At 37.5% G+C, this 22518-nt stretch overlaps 1 protein-coding gene across 8 annotated transcripts in view; it reads left to right on the top strand.

Moving 5' to 3' along the window:
* Positions 1-21029, top strand: part of ERC2 (ELKS/RAB6-interacting/CAST family member 2) — an 833583-nt gene extending 812554 nt beyond the window's left edge. For all 8 annotated transcript variants that reach the window (XM_078853606.1, XM_078853612.1, XM_078853608.1 and 5 more), the window contains one exon: positions 18162-21029. The gene's annotated coding sequence lies outside the window, so the exon portion shown is untranslated. The remainder of the gene's footprint in view (positions 1-18161) is intronic.
* The last annotated feature ends 1489 nt before the right edge of the window (positions 21030-22518 follow it).

Here is a 22518-nt window from a genome sequence, read left to right on the forward strand (position 1 = left end):
TTGCTAATGTCCAAACGTAACAATCAGCCATGTGGGATGTTTAACAGTGAAGAATATGCTGCTAATATGTCTCCTTGTATAGGTAAAATGGTCAGTATCCAACCAGAGCAAAACATGGTACAGCTTATTTTTAATTTTTACACATATCAAATATACAGAATTAGGACTAGTTTGACAGATATGTAAACATTATTTACATACAAATGTAGAAGTGTTAAAGATGGACCAAAGCAAAAACCGCAGAACCAATCCCCTTCAAATGTCAAGGGATTTGAATTCAAATCTCCAGCTCTTTAGTTCTGGTTTCTTGTCAGATCCAAATGTATAAGGGGCCTACGTTTTGTTTCAGATTCAGATGCAGCCAGAAAGTCCTGAGAATAGATTTTGGCCTAAAATGATTAAAATCTTGCAAGTTTGTGTGTCTCATGAGATTTCCACCATATAGAATCAATTTTTTGTGAGAATGGCTTGTGGAGAAAGCAACACAACCCCTCTCCCACACCATATCAATACATAGACACATGTATAGACCGCAAAACTGGCATGAATATACACTCTGTTTTTCTTGACACTAGCCACTATGCCCAGTCCCTTGGGATCTATGGATTTTGTTTGATGGGTTTTTTTTTCCTGAGAAGAGTAGGAATAATTTGCACGGCTGGCTTTTCATAAGGACAAACAATGTAAGCATTTTTTCATATAAAATATCCAGGTGGCCAGATATCCATATCACTTATTCCTCTTCCCAATGGAGGACATGTGGAGTGATTTATCCACAGCTTTTCAGAAGAAGCAGTCAGGGTGGCCAGCTAACTGCAATGTGCTCATGCTGCTGCCTGCAGGATTTCTGGTGTATACATATATATGTTGATAGCCAGAATTTGGTGAAAACAGTCTGCATGTGTGCGTTGAGTGTTGGCATTTTGGGACTATAACAATATTGCTTTACATGTATAGCGCTTGGCCTAAAGCCTACTGAAATCATTGGAAAGACTTTTGTTGACATCAGTGGGCTTTGTTTGGGATCTATAGAGCAGTCAAAGCACTTTGCAAAGCCAGGTAAGTATTATCCATGTTTTATAAGTGACTGAGAAAAACGGGTTGAGTGCCAGGGTCTCACACCAAGTTAGTAATAGGACTCTTTCATACCCTCTGCTCTAATCAAGAGCTCATGCTACCTTTTCGTCCCTCTTACTCATGCTCAGTGCAAGGGGCTGCATTCTCTGAACTTCTCCATTCCCTTTGCACCGTGAGAACAGCTCGATCTCCCTGCTTGGTATTTTCCTACATGAGGAATGTCAGGTAGGTACAGAGCCAGTGTAGCCAGCCACCTTCACTACAGTCCCCTGCACAGAAGTAAGTAATGGTTGTGGCCGTGCACACTTTACTACAGCTATATACCCACCTGACTATATCCCTCCCTGAGGTCCATGTCAAGTCGTCCTGATTTAGAGCAGCCCCTTGGCTAGTCTAATCTCTGCCAGGGTCATCATAGAATTGCCCCCAGAATCGGGGGCCATAACTGGCTCCTATGTACTGCCCACATCGGCATCCAGAATGTGGCCCAATATCCTTTCCCTTCCCTTCTCCTCCCCCAATCCCATCACTCTTAATGCTAAGGCTATAATTAACCTAGCATTTTTCCTCCCTAGACTGTTTGGCTGGAAGTGTACCCCTACCAGGATAGAGCACAAGGACATTGTACTAGTAACTTCCTTGACGCACCATGGTCAGCTTTTTCAGCTGTTCTCATTTAGGCGTGGATGACAATAGCACTTCCAGCTGAGGCACAGAATGAAGACCGTGTGGATCTGTGCTACTGTGAGGAAACTCTGCTGGGCAAGGGCACAGCTAGAGTTCTTGTACTGTGCCACATTCCTGTAAAAAAATAATTTAGAGATGGAGGGGAACAGGGTAGCGTGTAGCTCCGCCATCCTCCCAGCTTGTAGTGTCCGTGGAGCATTCTAACTACATATTCGTTCTTGTTTTCAGCGTCCAGAGTTTTCTCCAGGACACGTCAACGTCAGTGGCTGAAAAACATAAACTGAAAAGCTCTCAAGAAACCTGTAGCAGCACTAAGATTACAGTAAATATTTCCAAACATAAACAACTCTCAGTGGACCAATATTGTTTCAACACTCTCGCTCTTTTCTCCCTCTTCTAACCCCTCTTGTGTTCAAATATTAATAGCATGTATAAAACCAACTATACACTCTGTGTGTGTGTGTACGCGCGTGCATGCATATAAATACGTAGACAAAGGGAATGTACGATGTGTGGTATAGTATAAAGGTTTTGTTGGCATGAGCATGGGATGACTGCATTCCAAGTGGTGAAGATATTTTCATTTAGCACAAAAATGTTTTATCCCTTATATATCTTTTTGAAAAACAAACAAAACAGAGAGGATTAGGGATTGCTGAATTTCAATGTGTAAATTCAACACTATTTGGTATTGGCTCATAGCTGTCATTATTTTGCGTGATTTAACAATTCAATTTTCAGGAGAATAAAATCATAACTTCTTTTCCCCTATGTTTAGCTAAAACAAGCCATTAAAGAATGTAAAATATATCATTTTTTTGGCACTGACTTACAAGTGAGTTAGTGAACTTCTTTACATTTTCAACTAAAATTGGATTCTAACCTTCAAAAAATTTATGACAGTTGCTGCTCCTTGTGGCTTGAATGTTGACATATAATTAATTTAGGGTTTCTTCACAAGCTTTCCTGTCTAGGTTTGTAACTGTCACAAAAATATCCTTGAAAGTTTATCTAACAGCAGGAGCACCAAGCAAGCCCATTGAAAGTAAGCAAAGCAGTTTACCTTCAGCCAACAGGAAGTGCTCATAACAGGATGGAATAAAGATGGAAAAAGTGCACTGTTTTATTCAGTATATTTACAAAATCCCAACATAGGTTGATACTGTCATAATATTGACAAATGTAGATTGTGTCAACCACCATTAGTAGCTAATTGCATTCTACAAAGATATACACTGGTGCATAGCTGAATATTCTAAATCATGATGCACAAACTGCTTTAATATTATTTAGAATTATTGTTTCATCTCAATATATGTAAACTCACTTTCATTAAAATGTTCCCTTGTGAATAATTCCAATTCTTTATCTTGTTAAATAAATTAAATAAGACTCTGATTAGGGAAGTTTTCCTATAGACATATAATCAACTCTGGTCTCTAGCTATGGCAGATCCCCAAGAAGCCAGAAGGGGAAATTCGGTCTTGAGTGGCTTCCCTCTCCACTCCCATTGCTGGAGGATGGGAGGGAGGTTTCAGTTGGGTTGTGAGTTGCTGCTCCTCTCCCTTCTTCCAGTCCTGGGAGAGATCAGGTCCTAAATGGTTTTCTAACCTGGAAAATAATTTAACTGTTTTAACTGGCTGAATTTTCTATGAACCCCTATTAAACCATTTATTTTGATTATAGTGTCACTTTGCAACACTGTAAGACCCATCCCTTGAGGCATTTAAAATAAAACTGTACAAAACATTAGAAAGTATTTTGTGGGAAATAATCCTGCGGAGGCAGTGAGAGGGCTGGACTGTTGCTACCTCTTTTCCTTCTCTAATTTTGTGACTCTGTCGGTTGAAAGTACAGCTACTTACCTACACTATCTTTGATTATTGAGCTGCTGCTAAGAAGCTACTCCTGATTTAATCAAATGCTTCTGCCTATAAAGCAATGGATAAGCTGTGGTTAGGGATGTAAAGTACAAATAATGATTTGTTCCAAAATCACAAATAGCTTTGGGGAACCTCAGCAAGATTGGAGTTGGTTTGGTTTGGAATGGATAAGCATCCGCACCAAAAATGTCTTCCCATCCACAACTGCAGTGCAGCCTTCTTCCACACACCTTATGTTCTAGACCACATAATCTCTCCTCATAACCTCAGAAATGAATTGCATGCTCGAGCAATGTCTCTGTTGATTCCTGCCATCTTTTCTTTCAGTTATGCCATTTCCTGGCTGCTGCATATGAGAGCTGGGGAAAGAGGCCAGTCATCTAGGTATTAAAAAAAACCAGTCTTGGAAGGTCAGAGATGGGTGCTGGTAGAGGAGAGAGCTTTTTAACCTACACTAGTCCTCAGCATGTAAGTTTCTGGCTCAATTCAGAGAAAGGGGAAAAGGCTGATAAACATTCTAATACTATAAAATCTTGTTGCCCCTTCCTGAATCAAAGGGACCAGCATGCACAAGGCATTGAACTTTGGTTGAATCAACCAACCTTTCATGTAACCTGTGTCAGAATTAGTCTCTGTGGGAAAGGGATTCAGAAGCAGCCAAGAGAAATAGGAGTATAAGTCCCATTGACTTTCCTGGGAGTCCCTATGAAGCTAACAGAAGTAGCAAAGTGTGGGCTGTATTATCTCTATTATAATTTCACAGGTTTGTCTTCAGGAATTAACTTCCACTGATGTTTCGCCATTTAAAATTTAGTGCCCTGTGGATGCACAATAAAGGTCTCTCTCTTCTTACTCTTTTATTTAAACTGAAGCTCTGCTGACCTCAAAGATATCTTTGTGACTCACCTCCATGATGACTCTCTTCATTCCAATCAATAGGCCTGTAGTATGCAAGTAAAGTAGATGTTGATGGTAATTCTGAGTTGTCACAATGTCACCACTCAGAAAATGAGCTCTTCATAGGTTGGCAACCAAGATGGATACAGCAGTAAAAGCACTACTAAGGGGAAGGGGGAGAAAAGAAAGGTGCTTGGAAAGGAGCACAACTGAAACAAAAGGGAAAATAGGGGTGGTTAGCTCCAGGCTCCAGCCACAGTTTGAATGAGGGAACAACAGGGGAAAAGAAAATGAGCTAGAGGGGAAAGAAGTTGTTGTGGGATAAAAATACTAACCATTGCAATTGTGTGTTGGGTTGTTCTGGTTATTTTTTGTTATTTGTCAGGTCACAACCCCAAAATAAGTGCAGTTTTTAGATTAGTTTCATTTGTAATATACCAAATGTGTAGTAACATGCCAAGTAGAAATGGTTTGCTTTTTTAATAGTGCCCTTTGTTATACTGTATTACTATTTAAACATTGAAATTCATGGATATAGTGCTGTAAATTTACATGGTGCTTTACAGTCACATAGCAAACTTTGTTACCTGCCTTTGAGAACTTGTAGTCTAAGGCCCTCATCCTGTACACTCTTACACATGCTTACTGTTAAGTACACAAATAGTCCTGTAAACCTCAGTAGGACTATTCACATGCTTTAAGTTAAGAACACCCGTAAATCTTTGCAGGATTGTGGCTTAAGGTCTCGTTAAAAAACATTGGTTGTCTCTATTTTATTTTTTCCTTCCTTACTGCATCAATGCTTCTTGTACAGACTTGTCAGTGACTCCATGATATATCCTTACCCATGCTCTGTAACTGCCCCATCGTAGAAAGATCGTCTCTAAGGCCCCAATTCAGGAAAGCATCACTGTTCAGAAAGGGTACTTAAGCATATTTTTAATTTTAAGTGCATGTTTAAATCCTGTTGAAGTCAAAACATTAAAGCGTGTTCATAAGTGTTCACCTGAATTGGGCCTTAAGTCTTCCTGATCCTTTACTGAAAACTGCATGGGCAGACCTGAAGAGTAGAGCAGCTCATAGCATTGGGGCCTAAAGTATTAAGTGTTGCATAATTAGCCCACGTGGGTTAGATTTCATATTGTTGCATGCTGTTTGGATTGGTATTTGAAAAGTAAGAAGTAGCTTCTCATGTTCAGGCGGCATGGTATTGTTCTATCAGTTCTAAGAGCTAGTACGGCTAGCTGGTCCAGCTTCAAAACAACAAATCATGTTAGCATTTCAAAGAATTGCATCTTTCCTCTAGAAATTAAAATAAGATATCACTTTAACTATCAAGCTTTAGGCATAAATGAACAGGTTCCTGTGATAAGCCATGTGCAAAAATATATTATTTAAGAATCGTCTGAAGGAGCAGAAGGTGAAACTATATTTTGTTTAATGCAAGAACAGGCTTACCATATGTAATACATCTCTAAATTACTTCGAAGGTGTCTTCATTTGCTTCATAATTAGAATTATTTATCTTGCAATAAAATAAGCACATAATGCAACTAGGGCTGTTGATTAATTGCAATTAAATCACATGATTAACTCCAAAAATTAATCACAATTAAAAAAATTAATCGTGATTAATCACAGTTTTAATTTCACTGTTAAATAATAGAATACCAGTTGAAATGTATTAAATATTTTGAATGTTTTTCTACATTTTCATATATATTGTATTCTGTGTTATAGTTGAAATTGAAGTGTATATTATTTTTGCTTACAAATATTTGTATTGTAAAAATGATAAACAAATGAAATAGTAATTTTCAGTTCACCTCATACAAGTACTGTAGTGCAATCTCTTTGTCGTGAAAGTGCAACTTACAAATGTAGATTTATTTTTGTTATATAACTGCACTCAAAACAAAAACAGTGTAAAACTTCAGAGCCTACAAGTCCGCTCAGTCCTACTTCTTGTTCAGTCCATCGCTAAGACAAACAAGTTTGTTTACATTTAAGGCAGATATGCTGCCCTCTTCTTATTTACAATGTCACCAGAAAGTGAGAAAAAGCATTTTCATGGCACATTTGTAGCCTGCATTACAAGGTATTTATGTGCCAGATATGCTAAACATTTATATGCCCCTTCATGCTTTGGCCACTGTTCAAGAGGACATGCTTCCATGCTGATGACACTCATTAAAAAAATAAGCATTAGTTAAATTTCTGACTAAACGCCTTGGGGAAGAATTGTTTGTCCCCTGCTCTGTTTCACCTACATTCTGCCATATATTTCCTGTTATAGCACTCTCAGATGATGACCCAGCACATGTTGTTCATTTTAAGAATACTTTCACTGCAGATTTCACAAAACGCAAAGAAGGTACCAATATGAGATTTCTAAAGATAGCTACAGCACTCGACCCAAGGTTTAAGAATCTGAAGTGCCTTCCAAAATCTGAGAGGGACGAGGTGTGGAGCTTGCTTTCAGAAGTCTTAAAAGAGCAGCACTCTGATGAAGAAACTACAGAACCCGAACCACTAAAAAAAAATCAACTTTCTGCTGGTGGCATCTGACTCAGATAATGAAAAAGAACATGTGTGAGTCCGCACTGCTTTGGATTGTTATCGAGCAGAGCCCATCATCAGCATGGACACATGTCTCCTGGAATGGTGACTGAAGCATGAAGGGACATATGAATCTTTAGCGCATCTGGCACATAAATATCTTGTGACACCAGCTACAACAGTGCCATGAGAACACCTGTTCACTTTCAGGTGAACAAGAAGCGGGTAGCATTACCTCCTGCAAATGTAAACAAACTTGTTTGTCTGAGCGATTGGCTGAACAAGAAGTAGGACTGAGCGGGCTTGCAAACTCTATAATTTTACATTGTTTTATTTTTGAATGCAAGGGATTTTTATACATAATTCTAAATTTGTAAGTTCAACTTTCATGATAAAGAGATTGCACTACAGTACTTGTGTTAGGTGAATTGAAAAATAATATTTATTTTGTGTTCTTTTACATTGCAAATACTTGTAATCAAAAATAAATATAAAGTGAGCCCCGTACACTTTGTATTCTGTGTTGTAATTGAAATCAGTATATTTGAAAATGTAGAAAACATCCAAAAATATTTAAATAAATGGTATTCTATTATTGTTTAACAGTGCGATTAATCACGATTCATTTTTTATCATGAGATTAATCGCAATTAATTTTTTAATCACTTGACAACCCTAATTGCAACACACTACAACAATCAAGTGATGGCTTCAGATTCTAATAACTTCCATTTGAGCAGTACATGACTAATAGCTAACAGAATGCACTAGTAAAACAGTGTGCTAATAATTTGTTTAAATCACAAAAAAACCCCAAAAAGCAACAACGAGGGCTTGTCTACACTGTGTGTCAAACTGTGCCAGAGAGCATTTGTAAAGTCCACTAATGTGATGCACTCTAATTGCCCTATACAGACCTTGCTGGTGTGTTTTAAAAGGTATCTATTTTGCATTAACATAGCTCTGTATCTTAACGTGAATTAGCTACCTTTCAGAGCATGCCAGCAGGGTCTACATTGGGCAGTTGGCGCTCAACATGTTAGAGCACTCCTCTCTAGCGTGCTTAGCCGGTGCTGTATAGACAAGCCCATTGTGTGACTAGAGGTATAACTGTCAGTATGAATATACATATCCAAGGAACAAGGTTGTCAAGCTCATTAGCTTACACAAAACTTTACAAATAAACAAACTTTGCTTTTGCCCCCCGTATGATTGGAAAAAGCATGTACATGTCATCTCAGGCTCGATGTACTTGTATTAAATCAAATAACAAAATGGCTACCAGACCAAAAACGATAATCCCAGCAATTCTCTGCCAATTCACAGGAGCCATCAGCTCCAAGAACACCACTCTGTGCCCAGCATTTCCAAGAAGACATGTCCTCCCAAGCCAAGAATCCAGCCTTTTCCTCAGGGGAAAGAAACGGGCCCACACATGAAGTACTTCAAATCTGTGTTCCATCTTAACATCTGTCCACACTCTTGATCCAGGCACAAAACTAGCTCCCTTGCATCCCTGCTCTGTGCTTATGATCCTTTTGCATTGAGTCTCCAACCACTAGCACGAGGCACTCCAGCACAACAAAAATGTAGTGACCAATATGCTTCCAGGAGCAAGGCACAGTGAAACCCACGGTAACCTGAGTTAGCTAAACACAACTACAGACAGTTTTCACTGTTAACTATCAGCTGACTGTTGCAGGGGAAACTAGAACAAACTTCTCAGTGCCAGGCCAAGATACATGGGAGTATTCCCTTCTAATCCCCAACGTGCTATCCGCAATTCTAGGCGTGACAGAAAAGGTAAATCCCACAAAACTGGAGATTCCAGAGCCCATCAACCAATGGATTTCCACAGCTACGTCCTAACTCAGATCAGGCCAACTATCAAGAACACAAAATGGGGGATGGGAGGGAAAGCTATTCCTTCTTCAGTGGTAGCTGACAAAGAATGTGCTTTGCTCTTGCCAGCAGCTTTGTGTCTGTCTGGAAAAGGTAGCTGGCTACTCCCATGAAATAGTAGGATCAGAATCTACTAGTCATACTGCATGGGGTTGCAAATTCACCAGCAACTAAATGATGTTAAGTGACCATATTTTAAAGTGTAAAGCCTATCACCTCACCTGTGCAGGGATGGGATGAGGGTGTCAGGGAAATATGCATAGACCGAGAGAAATTTCCTTCTCCTGCTCAGCCAAGCAGCTCCCTTCTCCTCCTCCTCCTTCGCCACCGCCCTGTGGATTTAAGTCTAAATATGGGGAATGTTAGGCTCGAGGACTCATGCAGTGGGGGTAGACAGTCTCCAAGAGGCCTTGAGGTGGGCCAAAAGCAGGCTGGCAATTTACAACAGGTTTGGTGGGCAAGGAATTCTTTGAGGGACACATACACTCAGCCAGCTGTCATTTGCACCATCTGCGCTGGCCAGTGGCTCCTTCAGGTGACAGGTCTGCAGGAGTTTAGAAAAACGGGATCAAACACTCATTTTTGAGAACCCTCTCAGTATCCAGGAACACCCTGATAGTCACCCTACCTGGCAAGGAGTAGAAGCTTTCACCATTCGCAGAGTGCACCGAAAAGCCTAATCCTGTGGAGGGAGGATCACCATTTTAAAATGTTTGTGTTATACATATCGCCTAGCTTAAATGACTTGCCTAGGATTTTTTTCTTTTAAATCTTGCCCTAAATCTGTCTTGATCATATAGAGATGTCATTTGTTTAAGTGCGTTCAGCATTTAGAGCTCATTTCACGTTCTCTGGGTTTTTTTTGAATGAGAGGTATTTTGCATATCTTTTTGCCAGACTTCTGAGGAGCGTGGATTTAATTATAGTGAGTGTCAGTGAATGGGATTGACCCCAAATGAGATTTTAGTGGGTTCATGCCATCTGTTTTCATTTTTTCCATGAATTCCTAGTAACAAAGAGATTGCTCTAACTAGTGACAATTTTCTCTTTTAAAAGGAAATAACATCACTCAGGGCTTTTGGTTTTTTTTTTGTTTAAAGTATGCAGTTAGTTGAAATTAAAATATAGTTAACAAAATGCAAAAATACATCCAACCTCCATCTGCCAAAAATAAACAGTTTGAAAACAAATTTCACATCCCTGACAATGACGACTGTGTTTATAGCATGGTTCTGTTGCCTTACTTCGTTCTGCTATCACTGCGAGCTTGCGCCCTGTGTTTAGAAATAAAACAAAAACATATTGAACTTGCTGAACTAGCTGTTGCCACACTGCAACTCTAATGGGCTTAGTGACCACAACCTACAGGGGCCAGAATGTGTCAACAGCAAAAGGGCCAACCTCAATCACTGTCTGTGCCGTAGAGTTGTTACATGTTTAATTCTTTGCAGCTTAGTTCTCCTGCTGTTTTGGCTGCTCAGAATCAAGGCTCATATATTGCAGCAGCCTTCTCTGCCTCATGTAATGCCACAAAGGTCCCAGCAGGAGATCTTTCAGAAGAGCAGACAAGCCACAAGCCAGGGCAAGCAGGGCATCACAACTTCCTAATAAGATGACTTATTAGATTGGGGGCTTGACACAGCTTTTATTTAACCACTTAATTTGTCAGCCACTGAAAGTTTGAATTGTCTCTGACTCTGAAACAAAATAAATGGTTTGTTGATTTGTGTCCTCCGCTTCATCTATAAATAGACCACATAGCTCTGATGTCATCATTTATTATCATAATTATATATTAAGTTTTCCCTTACTATCTGATATCCAATCACATAGTAATTTATATTAAATAGGTGCACTCCTGTTGGATGGGTCACTGCTTATTCAGGACTTTGAGTATGGTTATAGAAGGCCAATAGCGAAGTGGTTAAATTACTGAAAGTGCCAGAACAGTTTCCTGCCTGCACATGCACAGGCCTAAGGCAGTGCCTGCTGTTTGGGAGTAAAAGAGAGTACCTTGCCTTGTCCCAGGTGGCGGACGGGCAAACCATGTTATTAAGAAGCAGAGATTGAAAAACCTTGATCTTCAGACAAGGTCTCTAATTAGTCCCTAGCAGGAGAATAAATGGCATTCCACATCAGCAAGGATGAAAAAGGCTCCATCAAATTTCATTAGGTGATCTCTACTATTGCTAGTTTTTCGCATCATGTTGGGAACTCTTGTCGTTTGAGCCACTTCATGACTCAATATTTCTGCTCATTTAAAATGTTAGCAAATGTCCTGTTTCAAACTCTGCGCCGTGGGGGAGACATTAGCATCCTGACAAATAGCTTTGTGCCCTAGTGACTACTCCTTTCTGCCCTCTCTGAGCCTGATCCGAAGCCCATTGACATCAAAGGCATTTTGTCCATTGACTTCAGTAAACTTTGATTCAGGCCCTGTGAGAACACATTTTGAAGTGATTCTCAGTGGAGTTCCTGTGATCTCCTTTTTATTTCAGTGTGGAAATTACACACTGAAGAATATGTTTTAAATTTTGGCACAGTTCTGATTAGCATTGTTTTTGCACTAGACTTGTTTTTATAAAAAAGTATCTTTTAAAAAAGTCTATCAAGTAACATCAGTGTCCTAACTTTGATTTATAAACATTCCTAGTAGAGAAAGCATCCTTGTCTAAATAGTCTCAAGGCTCACAAACTTCATCTAGTTCTATCATATAATGGTACAGTAGTTTTCAAGGACTCTCATTGCCCAGATGATTTGGAACAATTTGATTTTATTCATTCCTATGGTATCTGCTGTTGTTCGTAACTCAGGTTAGCAATTCATAAAATAGAATCATAAGACTGGACCTCAAGAGAAATTCTTGTCCAGTCCCCTGCATCAAGGCAGGACTAAGTATTATCTAGACCATCCATGACAGGTGTTTGTCTAACCTGCTCTTAAAAATCTCTAATGACGGAGATTCTGCAATCTCCCTAGGCAATTTATTCCAGTGCTTAACTACCTTGACAGGAAGTTTTTCTTAATGTCCAACCTAAACCACCCTGGCTGCAATTTAAGCCCATTGCTTCTTGTCCTACCCTCAGAGGCTATAGAGAACAATTTTTCTCCCTCCTCTTTGTAACAACCTTTTATATACTTGAAAACAGTTATCATGTCTCCCCTCAGTCTTCTCGTCTCCAAACTAAACGTATTTGATTCATATTTAGCTTGTGATCCACTACGACTCCCAGATCCCTTTCCACAGTACTCCTTCCTAAGCAATCATTTCCCATTTTGTATGTGTGCAACTGATTGTTCCTTCCTAAGTGGAGTACTTTGCATTTGTCCTTATTGAATTTCTTCCTATTTACTCCAGACCATTTCTCCAGTTTGTACAGATCGTTTTGAATTTTAATCCTATCCTCCAAAGCACTTGCAACCCCTCCCAGCTTGGTATTGGCCACAAACTTTATAAGTGTACTCTCTATGCCATTATCTAAATCATTGATGAAGATATTGAACAGAACTGGACCCAGAACTGGTCCCTGCGGGACCTCACTTGCTATGCCCTTCCAGCTTGACTGTGAATCACTGATAACTATTCTCTGGAAACAATTTTCCAACCAGTTATGCAACCACTTTACAGTAGATCCATCTAGGCTGTATGTCCCTAGTTTGTTTGTGAGAAACCCATGCGAGACAGTATCAAAAGCCTAACTAAAGTCAAGATGTACCACATCTCCCACTTCCCTCCATCCACAATCCTGTCAAAGAAAGCTGTTAGGGTAGTTTGACAATTCTGGCATTATAGAAATCTGGAAAATTCACCAGATCTATGCAGGAATTCCACCAGCTCTAGATCTTTTTGTGCAGATTAACTTTATTGTGTAAAGAATTTAAAACATAAATAACAAAATGTGATCATTTCTGAATTACCCTTCCAGAAAATGAACAAAGTCCTTTCTTTAAAAGTATTGGTTTTATAGAAGATTATTGCGAATCACTAAATATTTATACCTGCATCGTCTTACTTCACTCTATCTACTTTTATTTGGAATCTTCAAAAAGCATAGTTTATCTCATACTTCTACTATTTTAAGATTTACTGTAAATGATCTGTAAAGCAATGTATAGTAAGAGGAAGAATGATTCTGTTTTAACAATTTAATGATAGTCTCTAAAGTCTGAGAAACAAACTTCAAAATGGTCTCTCATAAAGAAATTATCATTATTCAGGAATATTTAATGTTACCATGAAGAAGAGGGTAAGTTATTAAGATTTAAATTGTTTAAACAGGGTTTGGGATGTTTGTTTTATTCTTGCTGTACTATGACTAAACGGTGCCCATTTTGCCTACATGTACCCAAATGTTGTCAGACAATAGCAAAACTAACAGGTGTCATTTCCTCTACGTGGCATTTTTAAGAATGACTAAAATTTGCTCTCCTGAAAGCAGGGTGTTTTGTTTTCTGGATAGAATATGCAGTGCTCAGTTTACAATTTGATGCAAGAGACTTCCTTCTGCATTATTTTAACCTGTATGTTTTATTGATTTGAGATGTAAGAAATTGTATGCTAAAACTTTGGTTATTGTAACTAGTTCTAAACAAGAAAAACTAACATCAGTTTTGACAACAAACAAAACCTGTTTTTGTTCTATCAGTTATGTTTAAAAGAGTCCAATTTCAAACCAAACACAACTTGTGGTTATTCTGTCAGATATTTATATAGCCATTGGGGCGCCATAGTTATGCACTGCATACATCATTGTATTTTTAAAATGTACTTAATGAACATTTTTTCTTTTCTGGTAACTACTTCATTGCCTTAAATGAATGCATTCCAATAGAATTGGTAACAAATGAGTACTTTGTGTTTGCATTAATGCCAAACACGTTTAACAAATTTTTAACAAGGAACACTGGCATAAAGCCAAACTCCTAGAGGGACACTGAAGGAATGCTATAAATTCAAACAAGATTTTACCTTTTCACTTAACTCAGCAAGTGTCTTAGGTGTCTTTGGCATCTCAGTATTGCAAGTTTTCGATTTCAGGTTGGATAAAAAATTATATTTTAATTATTTCTCCTGGTTTGGCCCTCTTTGCTACAGACTTTTAAATCCATATAGTAGTGTTTGACAGAATGCTATACTCATTTAGAAACAGGCAGATCTTTATTCATTTAAAATCTTCTTTGTGGATTTGACTGTCCCCTCCCAAGAATTTGGCAGTCAAAAAATTACAGGAAAAATACAAGTCCTCAGGTTGCAGTGACAGAGGAGTTCAAATTGTAGGTAGCCTATTGTGTTCAATAATGTATTAATATAAGAAAAATTATAGTGGAGCACATTTCTATTAGATTTGCATACAAAAGCACCCAATGTTGTCCTGAGTGTTGAATTTCAAGTTTCTAAATTTTGACTATGTTTGCATCTGCACTTGAGAGGAAGGGGAAAAACAGTCCTCAAGATTCTCATTGATCTAAAATGCAGGATTGCCCTGAAGTCGTGAGCAGATTCTTAGCTGAATCCAACTGCAGTTTTTCAGTTATGCCCACATGGTACTTGTCACTGAAGACCTTGGGAATCACCTATTCTGTAATACATGCTAATATTGACAGTTACAAGTATCTGAACAAACCACAGACTCACTTTTTACTCGTAATTCAGTATATGAAAGTAATCTTTTATTATGACATATAGTTTTAATCAAATACAGAGACTGAAAAATAATAATATTTAGCACCCATCCAAGAATCTCAAAGCACATTAAAGGTATTAAGCCTTACAACCCCTTGTGAGGTAGTTCTGTGTTAATTACCTTCCGATATAAGGGGGTTTAAGGCATAGAAAGGTCCCAAGGTCAGATAGTGAGTCAGTGGCAGAATCAGGAATAGAATTCCATGCCATTTTTCATTACCCATCTCAATATTTCATAGTTTGGGGTTGACCACAAATACTTAAGAATGCATTTGGATCGCAATTGCATTCAGATTATAATGTGGCATTCCATAGCACAGTATTAAAACTGCTAGTATCAATGGTCTCTAATCCTATTTTTGAATTATTACTGTTTTGGCTAGTTGCTTAGAGCAAGAAAAGTAAATTATTTAACATAATCTGTTAGTACTTTGATCATAATAATAAATAAATCTTCACTAGGAATACAGGGAATTCATTCTGACAACATTTCTAAAGATATTAAGTCATAATGCAGATGTCTTCTAATAGATTGTTAAGGAGCAGAAATGGCCCTACTGGATTTTGATTAATGATAGCTTTGTAGTACCAACATTTGGTTAGATACCAATTTTCTAACAATAACTGGCTATTTTCTCTCTCTCACTCACTAATGACCATATCAGTTATTGGTCTTTTTGCTGGTACAATTTGTAACAGGTTAGAAGAGGGCAATTTAAGGCTATGTGAATGAGTATCTGTTTTTGTATGAGGGTGCTTGTTGCAAACATTTGGAAAGCATATGGAACATAATGGACATTAACCCAGATGTCAAAAATAGCTTGCATTTTACTACCGTTATTAAACAGTTTCCCCTTTAACCCCTTTGTGTTTACCCTCTCTGCAAATAACCACTGAAAGGAACTGGACTGGAGGCAGAAACTAGTAATCAGGCAGGTGTCTTTATCCAAAAGAAAAATATTCTGAAAATACATTATGAGCAATCACACTTTTTATATCTTCAGATCCCTGTGTAATTTTCATTCAGTGATATCTAACGGACATTCTGAGGTGCTGAGCACTTGTAGCTCCCGAATTGCCATCGTTCGGAGTTCTGGGTATTCAGCACTTCTGAATATCAGGTCCAATATATCTAGCCAAATCTTAGGTTTATATTTTTTTCAGTGTAGGCTGTGTACTGCATTGAAGAAACACAAATATAAATTATATTTACTCAGACCTAGTAGGCGTTTGACAGCAATATCCTTTTATATATTTATTTGACTTTTTTGAAAAATTTTGTGCATTTCCCATGTGTGGTGTACTTCCAATAATCTAGTTTCCTGAAGAATGGATTGGTTGATTAAGTGGGTGGAGTTTTATCCAGGAGTTCTGTTATTGTACATCAAACCCTAAATGAAAAGTAGGAAAATGGACTTCAGAGAGATTGTATTTTGCCTTTGATTGCTTTTCCTCAGACTAGCATTGTTTGATCTGAATTCTTTACGTTTAACAGCATAAATGAGTGTTAATTGCAAAGGTGCTTTAGCTTGTAAAATATCAAGGTATATAGAAGATTGTGATAAAACAGTCATTGTGGTTGTTTTATTCATTTCCCAACCTGTTAAAAAAATGGTGTAGACATTTTTTGTTCTAATACTTGCAGGAATGTACACTTCTAATTAATTTCCATGGGTGTTTCCTGTATCTATATATCTCTTTGGATGATTATAAAATCCTCAGTACACAAAAGAATGGGAACTATGCACAGTTCACAAAATGTAACACGTGCTCTGACTTACAGTTTTCATAAAAAGTTTGCAAAGATTTTATGTGCCAGAACTAGTAACATGATCTACTTTAGGAACTCCCTTGCTTTCCAGCTCTGCAGAAGTCATTTTTTTCCTATTCAATGGCCTGATCCAAAGCCCGTTTAAGTCAGTGGGAATCTTTCCTATGACTTGGATGGGCTTTGGATCAGGCCCTAAGTGTTTTAACCAAAAGAATTGTAAGAAGTTCTTGTAGGAAGATTGATAGTTCATCTGACTATAAATATACGCAGCCACCACACAGATATGTACCTGTAAATACAGATTTCAAATTATTTGCATGTTTGTTTGTCCACAGCACTTAAGCAGTGTGGAGCTGCACTTTCAGAATAACCACACTGATAAAGTGTTAGCTTTTAAAAATAAAACGCCATTTTAGCCAAATAATTCTATTTACAAAACAACTTCATCATAGTCTTTTAACAGTATCAAGACCAGAAAGATGATTTGTTGAATGTAATAATATATTTTATGTCATTTTTAAACGAACATTAGGGAAACTTGTCAGTTACGTGAAAGTGAGACCAACAATTGAGAATCCTAGTAGGTAAATGCATTTGTCCTTTTTTATTCACAAACTCAGTAAATTAATGTGCACATGCACTGCAGGATAATTGTTTGGTTCTCTCTCCCCACTCCCACTTTCTGACGTATACATGTACTGAATAAGACTGTTTGACTGCACTGTATTCAAGGCTGTTAGGCATTTTATTGTTACTTGAGTTCTGTTGCAATTACAATGAGTTGGGCCTGACCCTGCATATACTTACTACCAGATTTTGTGCCTGATCCAAAGCCCATGGAAGGCAGTAGGAGTCTTTCCACTAACTTCCTAGGGTTGTGACTCCGGCCCATAGTGCTTATTATTTTGAGAAATCCCATTGACTTCAATAACACTACTCATACTAGTAAGTACAATTCTTGTGGGTAAGTGGTTACAGGACAAAAATGGTCATAGTGAACATTTGTATATTTTAACCTTCTATAAATCTGAGATTTGCATTTCTAAAATACCTCAATCTACTTTCTAGCAAATTGAAATGGACTTACTTTAAAATATACTGGTAAAATGTTCTGTTGTTTTCAGTACTCTCAATTCTGGAAGGTCCTGAGAGGTACGGAATACCCTGACCTGCCATGGAATTCATTGGGAATTAAGGGCCCTCAGCACCTCTTGCGGGGGGAGGCGGGGGGCAGCAGCACCAGGCTCTTATTTCAAATAGTAATTGCTTTTCTACTTGCAGGCAAATGAAAGGATCTTGCCTTCTTTCAAAATAAAGACCTTTAGGTTTGTCAGCAACTGCACCACTTCCACTCCTAAGATCCTGCCCATTTGCATAAGAAACGTAAATATGTTTAACATGTAAAAAAAATCACAATATCCAGTGGTTTCTCACATCTTTGAAATTTAAAAGCAGCCCAGTCTTTCAGATCTTGCTGTACAAATAAACAGTAGAAGAAATAAACATGGGCCTAGGTACTAGGATGACTGGCATTCTATAAATATAATAGGTTCAAATCTGGACATCTTTAAGTTCTAACTCACTCTCTATTTAAGCAAAATTTCTTCTCACTTCCGTGAGAGCCTTGACTGGGTAAGAATTGGGACTATTTGTACTTGTCAAGCATTTTAATAATTGGAATGGTTTATTGTGTTGTTACAGTTATCAGAGGAGCTGGAGAAAGAAGAGGAAAAAATGCAGCACTGCAGAATTAAACTGATACTCTATTGCAGTGGATCTCCAAATGTAACCATGACATCCTGGAGCAGATCATAGAAACAGAAGATGAATGCTGAGGTTGTTAACAGATGAAATGCTGCATAAATTGGTGTCTTCTCCATTATTTCTTGTAGTCATTATGAAGTCAGATACTCTGGATGATAATGAAGGGGACTCAATCAGAAATTGTAAGAACTTCATTTCCACCTTTAATGGGCCTTGTGTTCAGAATATTATTATTTAATGAAGTTCAGTTAAATGGAGTCTTTTAAGCAATGCTGATTAATTGGTATTGATTTTTAATGTGTAATTCAGGTTCTGTTAGGTGCAGTATCTTCATCTGCTGATTCTGCCTAGCGTATTCTACAGTAACACTTCTAAAGTGCATTCAAGGAATTAGTACACTGTTATATAATGGAGTCTGCGTTAATCTTACCCCCAGTTAGAAGTGGGCTTTTCAGAAAAGTAAAAACTAAGTAAAAGCCTCCTCTGTTTTCTTATCTACTGTTACTCAAATAATCACATTTTGATAGTGTAACGAGTATTAAGCTCTGGGCCAGGTTGGAAATGAAATCAATTTTTGGTACTACTTGCTGTTGGCAAGGATTAGCCTTATGAAAATATGGTGTGTGTCTCTGACAATGCATGGGGCATCTAAATTGATCATCAATAATTTACATACCAAATTTATATATTAGTGGATGGTAAAAGCTTGAGGTATGAAAATGTACATATGTGTATACATGCACACATATACAGAAGTGGATCAACCTTTTACCATCCACATGCATACAGGTATGTATTAATAAAACCTGGGACTCATAAATATATCAAGATAAGAATGCTGTGAATACAGTATATGCATTAGGCCTCCTATAAATGAAGGACCATTTGTCATTGTTTTCTATAGTGAACAAACAGCCTCCATCATGGATCCCAATGAATTTTCAATGTTAAACAAGAAAATATCAGTGAGTAAGGAGAAATGAAAAGCTGTCTGTGTCAACAAAGAATTTCAAGTAAAGATGAATAATTTAAAGCACATGCCAGGAAAAAGAAAAATCTGAAGTCTTTCTAATGGAGTGATGAGACACAAATGAGAGTTAAATCTCTACCACTTCCTCAGAGAGAGGATCCTTACAACTTCATAACCATTTTCAGTCAGTCTGGCAAACATGCAAATGTTCAGCTGTTTTACTGATGCATCTCTCTTTTTGTCAGTGGAAGAAGTAGTTCTATACTGACGTGAGTGGCAATTGAATATTTGCATTATTAAAGGACAAACAATGAATTTAAGCATGGGTGGCCTTAATTCTTAGTAGTTTTTTCTTTGCTGCTGTAAAAAAAGGATTCTAATGTGGTTATTCCGAAAGTCTTGCACTGAATTTAGAAAAATGTTATTTTTTTAAATCATTGGTGCAATTATCCCTGAAGTAACATCCTGTGTGAGCCATACCTATATTAACCCCTTTAAAATGATTGTTGTGTAGAAAACAGTATCTTATTTAGTTGTACCATCATTTTTGGTACAAATAAAGAGCAACTAAGTCAAGCAGGAGTCCTTCTTGATGTTTCATCTCAGTAAATAGAATAAAATGTATAGAATTAGGATAGCATAAGTGATCCAAATTCATTCATGTTTAAAAAGTTTGTCCTTTAACTATCAATGGAATTTTAGATCTTTGTTTTCAAAACAGCAAAGCTCTTGGAGTTTATTTAGCACATATGACAAATGTTGCACTTGCAAACTCAGACAACAGAACTAGTTTCTTGTGAAGAACTTGTTGTCACAGTAAGGGACAACCTTCTGTGTCTCTTACAATCAGGTCTTTACCTTAACTCTGCAACTGAATACTTGAAGTAGGAAATAAACTAGGGGAAAATAGGGTCATAAAAACAAAACTGTATAGTTAGATATTTATATGTATGTGCCAATTTTGTCACAGACATTATTTTAGGAGCACTTTTTGCTCCATTCATATTGTAAGAGTATTGACCTAAACTTTTATCAGGGGCTATGAGTTAGCCCCAAAAGAAAAAGAAATTGTCTAACATTTTGTTTTTTTCATTTCATGTGATATCTATGATGTTTGGAGAAAAATCTTTTCATATACTGAAATAGAATCTCGGGGTTTACAATAAACACTGTGATGTTGGGAAAATATTTTATTTCAGCAATGTTTGGTAGCTCCCCCACCCCTTCCAAATGTAACCAATTAAACCAACTTTTGGCTAACATTTAAGATAATTATTATTTTAGTGTGGAATCAGGCTTGTACTGCACATTCTTTCTTTCATTTAAATGTACAGTATGAATTTTGTATTTAATGAATTTTGTGTATCTAGTATGCACGTAACTGCACATTGACTTTCATTTGAAAGTGGGTTTAAATTTCTTTTTCAACAGTGTTTATGAAAAGACCTCAGATGTGTTGACACAAACTATATCTGCAATGTGTGTGGGGGGAGGGTTGTTTTTTTGTTTTTTTGTGTAGAGTGATGTTGGAATGTGATGTTCTACAACAATGGGTCAGTATTCTCTATTTACCTTAACCCCTCATTTGATAGTGCTTCATGTAATAATTTTCTCAAGTGAGTGGCATGTTCTGGATTGTGATATTGATATGTGGTTAAGGACATTGATATGAAACTAAGGAATCCTTAGAAATTACCAGTGGGCATGTATTAGACAGTCATTGTAATTTAATGTCCAGTAAAAGTGTGAAGTACCAAGGTATTTAGAGATCATAACATTATTATCATGTGTATGGGAAGTACTTACTGTTGATCAGCTTGTTTCTATTCATCAAATAAACTGTTTCTTTCTGAAAATCAGTGTAGTGTCATTAAAGCTAAGTTTAATGACTATAAACAATATAAGATGTTTTCCACATGGTAAATTCATCACACTCCTCATTTCTCTAATTGCTACCATTCAAAGTAATTTATCTTCCTGTTGCTGTTACACAAACTTTTTCAAAAAGAAAACTGTCTCTTAGGCCCCAATCCCACAAACACTTACACACCAGAGTAACTTTACTTATGTAAGGTAGGTAAAGTTACTCATGCTAGGAAGTGTTTTCAGAATTAAGGACTTAGTGAGCAATATAGTCTTTGAGTGGTTTTCTAAAACATAGTATTTTGTGTGACCTTTATAATTGCATAGAAAATTACATTTTGTTTATATACTTTACTGACCAAAAGCCATTAGGTGTGAAATTCTCTACACAGTCAGCTCCTTTTTCAGCTGCCTGGTAAGTTATTCGCCTTTTCCATTATGTTCATTTTTTTAGAAAAGGAACTTTTGTTGGGCAGGAATTTCTTACCTCATAGAACTCCCTGGACCAACTCAGTGCACGCATAGCAGGAGAAGAAAAGGTAAGTAAGTATGCTTTTCAGGTAGATTATTTAAAAACACAGTCTCTTAGTTTTAAGCTCTGTTTCTTTACCTATAAATTACTCCTCACGGTAAGAGCAATATAAGGCTATATAATATTGTACTTACATGGGATATTAAGTTGCACTATTAACTACATCTAAATGCATTTATTTATATTTATTATGTATTTTACTTATGCTATCTGGATTGGAGTTGGAACACTATAAATTGAGCATTGATTGCTCATAACATCTTCTTTCTGGACCAACTGTAATCATTCATGATTGCTTGGCTCGTTATTCGGACAACACATATGGTGCATTAGAATTCAGCCAGCAACATATCAATGCTCATTCTTAATTCTGCTTTTCATAGTAGATCACTACTTGTTTTTAGGGGCAGGTCCTGCCTCTTTCCCATCTTGGGCACAGCAGAATCAGGTGATTTATGGCTTGGCTGTGCAGAAGGAGGTGACAGATCTGTGTTTCTGCCCAGTGGCTCAAAGATGGAGAAGTGCTGCAGCTCTGAGGATGAGTAATAGGACAGAGGGGCTCAATGCTACTCTGTAGCCTGGGGGAAGCCAACTGATCGACTGTAGAAGTTCCAGTTCATATCTGGTTGCTTGTGCTATGCTCTGAGAGCAGGATTTGGCCCTGAAAGAAATCTGGTAATCTACGTAAAGTACATCCTGGCTGGCATTAAGACCTATCAGGAAGTATGAAACAGGAGGCTTTGTAATTATATGAATTTGTTTCCATTAGTTTCAGATTTTGGGGTCACCTCTCTACTCCAAAAAGTAAAACTTTTAATTACTGATCCATGGGAAATAAAGCCAATTCTACCCTCTAAAGCACATGTGCAGCTCCCATTGAAATTAGCTGGGACTCTGCACAGATCCCAGGGCAGAACGCTGCCCAGAGA

This window comes from Lepidochelys kempii, chromosome 7, assembly GCF_965140285.1.
Source record: "Lepidochelys kempii isolate rLepKem1 chromosome 7, rLepKem1.hap1, whole genome shotgun sequence".
NCBI lineage: Eukaryota > Metazoa > Chordata > Testudines > Cheloniidae > Lepidochelys > Lepidochelys kempii.